This window comes from Stegostoma tigrinum, chromosome 4 (assembly GCF_030684315.1).
Source record: "Stegostoma tigrinum isolate sSteTig4 chromosome 4, sSteTig4.hap1, whole genome shotgun sequence".
In the NCBI taxonomy this organism is placed as follows: domain Eukaryota; kingdom Metazoa; phylum Chordata; class Chondrichthyes; order Orectolobiformes; family Stegostomatidae; genus Stegostoma; species Stegostoma tigrinum.
In genome coordinates, this window is record NC_081357.1 from 59,332,628 (window position 1) to 59,342,859 (window position 10,232).

Below are 10,232 nucleotides of genomic sequence, written 5' to 3' on the forward strand. Positions count from 1 at the left end.
CATGCAGGTTGTCATTTTGTGCACAGTTGTCATGTGATCTAAAATTGTAAGGTTCCATTTTAATTTCAATGTGAGTGTTTTGCTGTCTTTTCCTGTGAGAAACCAAATTCCCCTGCTTCTTCACAATTGCTTTTGTGTTACTGTCCTTTGGCCCCAGTGAACACTCAGCCTGCACATCCAACCAGCAAGCCCTCCAGTCGCCCGCTTTGTTTCAGCCACTTCATGTTTCTATTATTTTACCTACTTTACCAGAAGACCCTACATCTCTGAAGGTTTTCATGGCCTTGTTGACACAATAGCCTCCCCACATAGATGCCAGAGAAACTATGACCTGCTCAAATACATGCCCCCTCCTGTCATACCCCTACATCCAACAGCTCCCTGACTTCTCCTATTCACTGTGAGGTCTCACTCCACTTTGTCTACATGCCCCCTATCCAGTGTTACCATTCCCTCAGTGAACTCCATGCCCAAACTTGAGCTGCCTCACCATGCATGGACATCCTCTTGATAACAACCCAGCTGCCACCCCCCCCCCCACATCCCCGTCCTCCCACCAATCATCAGTAACAAAACTCCCATGGCTGGCTTTGGCTCACCTCTGGACTGACTTAGCAGAACAAACACAACTGAAGTGGCCCAGCCTCCTTGACTGATATCTCAGTATCACACTGACTGACCTATGTCAGTAATTCAGACAGGTTGCATTTGACCTGAAGGACTGATTGTAGCTCAATTTCTCGACTTGAAGGATACAGATCTCTGGATTCACGTAGGTTCACATTTAAGACCGGTCTCTTGACTGAATGTGGCAGCATCTACTGAGACTGTAGTCCACCCTCACCCAACTAAGTCAACTGTCTTTGACTTTCAAATGTGACCATTTACTGCAATTATGTGTAGCTTCTTCTAGCTATTTAACCATTGGCATATGCAGCAGTTCTGATGCAGCACCAAGCTATTCAGCAACATATCCACATTCTTGTTAACAGAAAGATTTACTCTTTAGTGCTCCTTACTACCACCAGCTGCTTGCACTAACAGGCAGGCTAAAACACAAAAGCTGTTGGTCTCTCAGTGCCAATGACCTTATATGTTTAACAGCAAGCTAAGATCTGAAAGATGCCTGGCTTCATGTCATCACAAAACATCCTGCAACCTGCCCTCAGCACAAAACGACCAGGCAGAAGCAGAACGTTGCTGTTTCTTAGCTCCAAAGTAGGTTGTGGAAGCCTGGAGTGTTAACCAAGCTGGTCTATGAGCAGGAGCAATGATGTGGTGATGTTGGTGCCTTGCTGATGTTGAGTTGCATGGTTGAAGGGTGAGGAGGTGCTTGGCCTTTTACCATTTAGGTACCCGTTGCTGAAGAAATGGTTCCACGTGAAAAGAAGTCAAATGGCCAGGACAGCCATTCTGTGAGTCAGAAAACAGATGCAAGTGAAGACAAGTTGCCGGGTGCCCACTACCTGTCAGGTTTTTGTGCCATCTGGTGTTTCGATGGAGAAGAGAATTGGAAGCGTGATATTAATGTGACAGGTTGGGGTATTAATAAAATTAAAGTGCATGGAAATTATTTTGAAACCATCCCAGGGCGTAATTGTAAACTCATCATTTCAGGCTGGAGGATGGAATTGAATATTTTTTTCTTGATGTTGAGAGCCAATTCATTTTACTCTCATCCAAATAAATTGTCTTGCTTATCATTACTCCTGTGACACAAGGAGGTGGGGAAAGTTCCTCCCTAGATCTGATTAAGAATGGCAAGAGGTTATTTTACAATGACTTATCCTTAATCCATCCTCCACTATCGACTACTGAATCATCACTTAGACTAGCATAGGAAAGAGGACTGATAGTAACACAGTACCCCAACCACAAACTACCAATGATTGTGACCACATTGGAATCACATCACATTCTAACAACCACCTCTTCCCTGATGCTAACCACAGCTTTGGGGTTTGGATCAGCAATCACTAAAATCATTGGGAATTTCAACTTACCTGTCCCAACATTGTTGATTGAAACCACTGTACAAGTTACATCCTGTCAAATCAGTTGTAATTGAATTTTTAAGACCCATCTGATTAATTATATTTGACAAACTGAGCTGATTCTGAAAGCATAATTTTACAATCATGAATACTGTTCAGTGATTAATTGGAATATTTGTTAAGCTAAGTTTTTTTTTGATGATCAGAAGTTTTGCCAAAAAAAGACTGCCACTTTCATCTCATGAGTGTATCCCAATTTGCTCTGTTTAAATGAAAATTAGAGTGGTTTTATTTTAGCATCTTTGCTCTCCAATTTGTGTCGCTGAAAAAAGAAACATTCATTTGATTGGCTGCCTGTACAGTTTGATGACATCATTTTGCTCCTCGCTGGGAGTGCCCAGTAAGGACTCTGTAACTCATCGCATTACCACGGCACAGAGATATCACCAAATCCCTCAGTGAGACTTACCTCACAGTTGGCAGTCAATGACATTGCTTTGCATCTTATCACTGCAGTTTTTGACTGCTGATTTTACTGTGACTGGTCTAATTCCTAAACAAGAAGGATGAGAGGGTTTGACAGCAGGGCAAAATGTAATGCTTGTGAACTAGGAGGAAGCCTTCTCAAATCTTCTTGTAATGGAGGCCAATATGCCATTTGTCTTTTATTGTCTTATTCCCTAATTATTCCCTAAGTGGGAACTGAACGAGAATCGGAACAATATATGCCATTTGGCCCATCTAGCCTGGTCCACGAATCGTTATGACCTTGGCTGATCCTCGATCTTAATGCCATAGTCCTGCCTTCCCCCATTCTCTTGATGCCTTTAATATCTAGAAATCTATCCGTGTCTTTCTTAATTATATTCAGTGGCTTGTTCTCTGTCACATTGTGAAACTGAAATCTATCACTATTGCATTGCAAATCATGGGTTGGCCAGAGATTAACCTGTAAGATAAGGGGAGATGATAATGTGGTAACAATGTCACTGGGCTAGTAATCCAGAAGCGGTGGCTAAAAATCTGGGGACATCGATTTAGATCCCAGCACAGCATCTGTGGAATCTTTATTCTATTAATAACTCTTATTTGCAGGAGATGGTAATGTTAGTGAGGTAGTAATCTAGAGGGTCAGCCTAATGCACAGGGGATATATTTCAAAATGTGCCACGGCAGCTGCTGAAGGGTGAATTCAGTTGTATTATGAAAATCTGGAATTGTGTGGTTAGCACTGCTGCTTCATAGCACCAGAGACAAGGGTTCGATTCTAGCCTCAGGTGACTGTCTGTGTGGAGTTTGTACATTCTCCCTGTGTTTGCGTGGGTTTCCTCCGAGTGCTCTGCTTTCCCCCCACAGTCCAAAGATGTGCAGGTCAAGTGGATTCATCATGCTAATTGCCCATAATGTCCAGGGATGTACAGGCTAGGTGGATTAGCCATTTGGAAATGTGGGCTTAGGGCGACAGGTTAGCGGTTGGGTCTGTATGAGATGCTCTTCAGTCGGTCAGTGTGGACTCGATGGGCCAAATGGCCTGCTTCCACCACCGTTGGGGGTCTACAGGTCTTATGGGAAAGTTGTCTTAGTAATGGTGAAAGTAAACCTACCATCCGTTGTCATAAAAACCTATCAAGTTCATTAACGTTCATTTGGAATAGAAATCTGCTGGTCTTACTTAGTCAATTCAAAGGCAATTAGGTACAGACATTAAATGCTGACTTTGCCAACATCCCGTAGAGGAAAAAAGAATGAGCGTTGCAGTCTTATTAAATAATATTTAAATTGCTAACCCCCTTTCTGGGTTGCCTTCATTAAACCAGGAAATGGATGGGTCGGAGCTGGTTTCTTGTCTGGTTTGAGTGGTTTGCAAATTTTACATCTCACTAAACCAACCATTTTTGCAGATTAAAATGACCCTATAGCTTTGGGTCAAATTGACCTTTGACAAATGGCTATCAGCGGCCTATTCAGCGTAATTTGTAACTACTTTCACATCATGTATTCTATTTGAAACAGTATGTCATCTGGGATGTAACACATGCACTGAAACACATTTGTATTGAGTTAACTGTGCTGGTTTTGCTTCTATTACCATGAAATCTAATACATATTGAGCTCACATCTACGTTAACTTTATTATAAAACTATCATTTTGAAAATCAGTAGTTTACTTACATCCAATGTCCATGACAGACTAAACTTCATTGTATTTTTTTTCAAAAGTTAAAGAGAACATGGGAAGAGTTGAGAATTGTTTGCATAAACTTTGGAATTCATTTGAAGAAAGAAACTAAAGAAATCAGCTCTGAATTTCTGCAGTGATTATCCTGTTTTCTACATCATTTACATCACTTCTCCAGGGTTTCTTTTGGGCTTCTGCCAAAGGGATAGCAGGAAATTGGGATAATGCCTTACCTGCAGAAATTCAGTCCATTAAGTTTTAACCAAGGAATACAGACTGTTGTGAATGGAGGGAAAACTGGTTGGCATGGATGAATTAGACCAAAGGTCCTGTTTCTGTGCTGAATGACTATGATTGTCTTGCATGGAACAGGCTAGAAAAATGTCAGGTTCAAAACTGTAACTGTACACAGCTCAACCCTAGCAATGGCTGAGATGCTGAAATTGATCTCATTCATTACATTGATGCAGTGAACTGGATAATCAGTCAGAATTCTGAATCCCATCTCATAATCCCTTTTCCAAAATGAACATCTGCTAATCTAGACTCAAGAGGCCAGCAAGTAATCTTGCATTTACAAAGCACTTTGGAAGTACATCACATGCAATGAATTATGTGAAATAAAGTCAATGTTGTTATAAGGGCAAGAGCAGCAACTATTTTGTGCATAGCCAGCCCCCACAAACATGTAGTGGTCACTATAGGAAAAATGCTGATACAGGAGAATTCTCCATCCCTTTATGAACAGAGCCACAAGATTCTTTCACACCCAACTGAGGTTCTTGATTCAAAGCCAAGATAGAAGACAGACTTTTTAACAATGCAGCAATTCCTCAGAACCATATTGGGAAGTCAGTCCAAATGACATGTATACATGTTTTGGTCTTGGGTTGAACCCAAATCTGACTAGGAAGTGAGCTTCTATGAACTCAGCCAATTTTACTTCTTTATTTATCTTTGAGTTCTCTTTGATTTTTCACAATGACTTGGTGAGGCCACAATTAGAGTATTTTGTCCAGTTCTGACCACTACACCTTAGGAATGTGAAAGTCCTTTTACTTAATGATTCCAAGGATTTTAGTTTAAATGTTAGTCTGGAGAAGTTGGTGTTATTCTCTTGGAAGAGGTGTGCAAGAGGTTTAGATAAGATAGACAAAAGGCACAAGAACCAGGGGTCACACATTAAAAGCTTTTGTGCAAGAAATATGGGGACTGTATAGAAAAATATTTTAAAGCAGTATGTGTAATCAACAAATGGTAATAGCCTGGAACTCACTAATTACTAGGGCAGTAGAAGAACACACAATCGATGACTTCAGAAGGAAATTGAGTACCCAACTGGGGGAAGTAAACCTGAAAATTTACATGGATGGAGGAGGTAAATGACTCAATTCTTCAGAACGTGACAGCATAAACTTGGTGGGCCAAATGGTCTATCTGTGTGCAATAATGGTTTATAACTCCATAGCTCTATGACTGAATCAACAATTATGATTTATAGTCTTTGAACTTCCTGGTATTTACATTTGATTTACAAACAACTATGGTTGTAGACCTAAAAATGCTTTTCATGGTCAGTAAATCTTATATTTGTTAGGAAATTAAGAAGCATTGAGGTTTAGAACAGGACACTTGGAGAATCAAGTGTAAACGTAGCCCAGATATATGGAATGAAAGTCTAGGTCTGATGATGTTGTGTTCTCTGTGAAATGAGTCCAACACAGTTCGAAGTGAACACAAGTCAATGCTTCAGATCTTTAGTATTTTCAGTATAAACAATATTTGGTAACAAAACCTGATGTACAAAACAATACTATCATATTTTTAATATATGGATAGCATTAAGATAAAAATCTTCTTTTCTTTCAAGGGCTGTGGGCATCACTGGTTCATTAGCTTTTATTACCCATCCATCATTGCCCTTGACAAAGTGATGGTGAGCTGCCTTCTTAAGCTGCTGCAATCCACATACTGTAGGTTGACCTACAATGCCTTTAGTGAGGGAATTCCAAGATTTTGACCCAGTGATACTGAAGGAATGGTGATATATTTCCAAGCCAGGATAGTAAGTGCCTTGGAAAGGGGCTTGGGGCTGGTGTATTCCCAGTCTCTTGCCATTGTGGTCATGGAAGCGGTTGTGGGTTTGGAAGGAGCTATTAAGACAGTTTATTTTCCAGAGCAGATGCATGTTTAATCTAGGACTGACCTACATTGTGTTTGACTTTTAAATGCTAATGTTGGCCTTAGATGCAAGAAAATAAAGTGTTGCGTTGTTGATTAGAAGTATTCATTCAGTGTTAAGAAATTATATCCATGCAAACATATATGTTTAAACTATAAACAACTTTAAATAATCCAGTCTATAGATTATTATTATGATTTTAGACCTTCCTGAAATTATTTGATGCGAATTGTTCACTTGTTGCACTCTTGGCAAATACTATATTTCTTTGTGACCATACTTTTTTCTTCTTTATTCATTCACAGGATGAGGGGTGTCGCTGGCCAGGCAAATTTCACCATCTGCCATGACAGGATTCAAACCCAGGTCCCCAGAATACTATGTGGGTCTCTGGATTAACAGTCCAGCAATAATACCACTAGGCCATTGCCTCCCCTATTGAGGCAATAGTTGGAAAATGAGGGTCTGGGAGCAGACATTGACTTTACAAACAGATCGAATAAATGCTTTTTGCCTGTAATTTAGGAAAGTATGCTCAATTAACATGGCTATAGTTTTATTTTTCCATATAAACTTCAGATCATATTATTTTCTGTATTTTTTCACTCAGAAAATCTGATGGTGTGCGATCCATGGCAACAAGAGAAACAGAAAATGTAAAATAAACCGACATTGAAAGCTTCACTGATGACTTAAACGTTCAAAATGAACTGGACCAAAAATAGTTAATCTACAATCTGTACTAAGTTAGCTGATTTAAGCCAAAATGGTGAGAGGACTCGCCAATTGGCTTCAGTCCACTTTGGATTAGGAAATGTAAGTATCAGCCAGGGTTTCTACTCCTGACTGCTATTCAGAAGTCCCACTAGAAAATGTAGACATCGAATGAGGGCAGAAGAAAATACTGACCATATGTGAATTCTGTGGTTTTATATCAGAGGGGCCTGACACCTGGACAACATGATATCAATGTGCAAAATACACATGGAAAAAAATGTGAAAAATAATAGATATCATTCAACAACAATCTATGTATCAACAAGGGATACTAGAAAAACACAAACTGATTAGACAAGGGAAGGAAGTCACAAAACTGCAGGATTGACTTCAATTCGGATAACTGCTCTTTTCTGATTCTAAAATGGTGTTCTCATGTTGTAAAAGTGAAATCTGAGGCTCAGAATTTCACAAACCAGTCATATCATTTTATGGGGTTAATAAACATGTTAGACCCTTCAACAGATAGTAAAATACTATGACATTTTTATTACATTCTCCACTTTACATAATGCCTTGTTGATAAGAAGGTGCTGTCAATGAAGATCTTAGGAAAAATCACAAGAAAACCTAAATAATACACAAGTGACCACGAATAACAAATTTGAGTACACCATCCCTAAGCACTGTCAGATAACGGGTGCAGGCATGACTGGCTGAATGGTGTTCTATTGAAGTTAACCTTCTATGATTACAATTGGTATGTACTCCCCCAATTTACTCAGGTAATATGATTATTCAAACATGTATAAAATAAATATGGAGTGATGTTTTTTTTATCTAATTACTGCTGCAAATTATTGAGGCCTTTTTCATCTTTCTCGTGCACCTTTGACTTTAGACTCAATTTTTGCATTGTGTCTGTCACGTTAAAAAAAACTTTTAACAAATCTTCCCAATGCACTTGTCTGAATGAGTCAAATATGTTTAAGTGACTTAAGATGGCCTTCAGGCTGAAAATTCAAACAATAAGTAACAATCGCTTTTTAGAAAACGGATCATGACATAATTTGTGCAGCTCACCTGAATAGGAAATCTGAGGGGTCATTTTGATTTTGTATGATAGTGGCCAGTGGGTGATGGTGAATAGCTAGTTTGTTTTACGTCCCTTCTCACTTTCATCAATCTGGATTCCGAGGTCAATAATGAGAAAACAGTTTTTTCCACTCTTTGCTGACAGATATTCTCAGATTTCACAGGTTTCTTGAGTGGAAACATGCTCAAAACTGCTGTCTGATGCAGCACAGCACCTTTTATGGGGGATTCGTAGCTACTGCATGAGGTGCATCCCCTATAAGATAGTAACCACTTGCTTCTTCCCTGCACAGACATTAAAACATACCCTACCTGCTCCCCACAACCAAGCCCCAACACCTCCCAACCCACACCCATCGCCCCCCCCAACCCCACCGCCACCAAAACAGCCCACCTTCCCATTAATTACTGGCTAGGTCCAGAATCCATTAGGACTTTCATCCTGGCACCGGCCTCTGCTGAGCCCCAACACTCCAGGATTCTGGAGCTACTGTCCGATAAGACCTCTCAGCAACTCTGCAGGATGGGACCACCTCCTGCTGAGAGGTGGAAAATCTCACTCTGTGCACTAATTCAGCCTGTCTGCAGGAGGCAGATTTCCTTACATCTGTTGGCTGGCTGTGAACTTTTCTTCTGGGTAAGATTAAGAAGTAAATTATCCTGAAAAGAAATATCTTCTACCTCTCTTCTATTAATATCTACCTGCAGAGTCAAATCTAGCTTGTACAATGCAAGAAATATAAATTAGGTCTAAATCATGTGCAGAAGAGAAAATGTACACTAAGATTCATTAAACTAGACAAGAGACAGAAAAACTTAAACTAAATTTATTTTTAAATTCCCATTTAGTTTTCTTCTGACAAAATAAGAATCCACACTTGTAAATTAAAAATGTCATGCTCAGGGATATCTGCATCATAGAATCCCTACAGTGGCTAAAGAGGCCGTTAGGCCCATCAAGTCTGCACTGACCGCCCATGCCCATCCCCACAAAGAGCATCCCACCCAGGCCCAACCCATTCCTGTAACCTTGCATGCAGTTTATACCATGGCTACACTACCTACCCTGCATATCCTTAGATATTACTGGGCAATTTTAGAATGGCCAGTTCATCTAATCTGACATCTTTGGACGGTGGGATGAAACCGGAGCATCCAACGGAAACCCACACAGACACAGAGTGAATGTGCAAACCTCACACAAACAGTTGCCTAAGCCTGGAATCAAACCAAGATTGCCTTGTTAGATGGTCATTTAACTTACTGTTAAAATCAAGCTGCTCTATGCACCAACCATAACTTACCCAAGGGACAATGGAACTAATGGATAAGCAACCCATTTTCAAACTGTCGCATTAATTTAATTGGCAAGTATATTAAAACATACAGGAATAGTACACTCTGTGGAGGAGTAGTGTATCTCTGAAAATTTAGTTGTTCATGTGTTGACATCAGAAGTGGGTGTGGAATTTACTCCATTACAAGAATGAGCACTGTTTGTCTCACTATTATTTTGCTTAAGAAATTAGTCCCATAACTTAAATGGAAACAAAAATTAGTCATATTGTTAATTCATTATCATGTTACATTTAATTGCGCAGTCAACATTATTGTTGTATTATGGTGTAGTTTCCAGATCAGACAGACACTGTACCTCTAAAACATAACATCACACTATCAGTCATTCTTTCTGTGCTAAGAAATCAATGTTGTGTGCTCAGTCAGCTGTGTGTTATCATGTACAGCTAGATCATTGAGCACAGAAATCAGTCCATGTGTGTACATCTGCAATATTGTAGCTGTGTAATTAGATCATGTTATTAATAAACTTCAAGACATCTGTTTCAACAGGAGCACTATTCTTCTGGGATAACAAAGTGTGGAGCTGGATGAACACAGCAGGCCAAGCAGCATCTTAGGAGCACAAGATGCTGCTTGGTCTGCTGTGGTCATCCAGCTCCACACTTTGCTTTCTGGGATTCTCCAGCATCTGCAGTTCCCATTAGCTCTGATCATTACTCTTCTTGGTATATGTTAAGTGACCAACATATAGGAAACCATAAAG

At 39.9% G+C, this 10,232-nt stretch overlaps 1 protein-coding gene across 3 annotated transcripts in view; it reads left to right on the forward strand.

The window, feature by feature from the left end:
* Positions 1–10,015, forward strand: part of LOC125452666 (histone deacetylase 2) — a 133,277-nt gene extending 123,262 nt beyond the window's left edge. For 2 of the 3 annotated variants that reach the window (XR_009445686.1, XM_048531331.2), the window contains one exon: positions 6,661–10,015. The gene's annotated coding sequence lies outside the window, so the exon portion shown is untranslated. Of the gene's footprint in view, positions 1–5,459; positions 5,552–6,660 lie in introns of all 3 variants that reach the window. The other variant, XR_007247578.2, reaches the window with a different exon arrangement.
* The last annotated feature ends 217 nt before the right edge of the window (positions 10,016–10,232 follow it).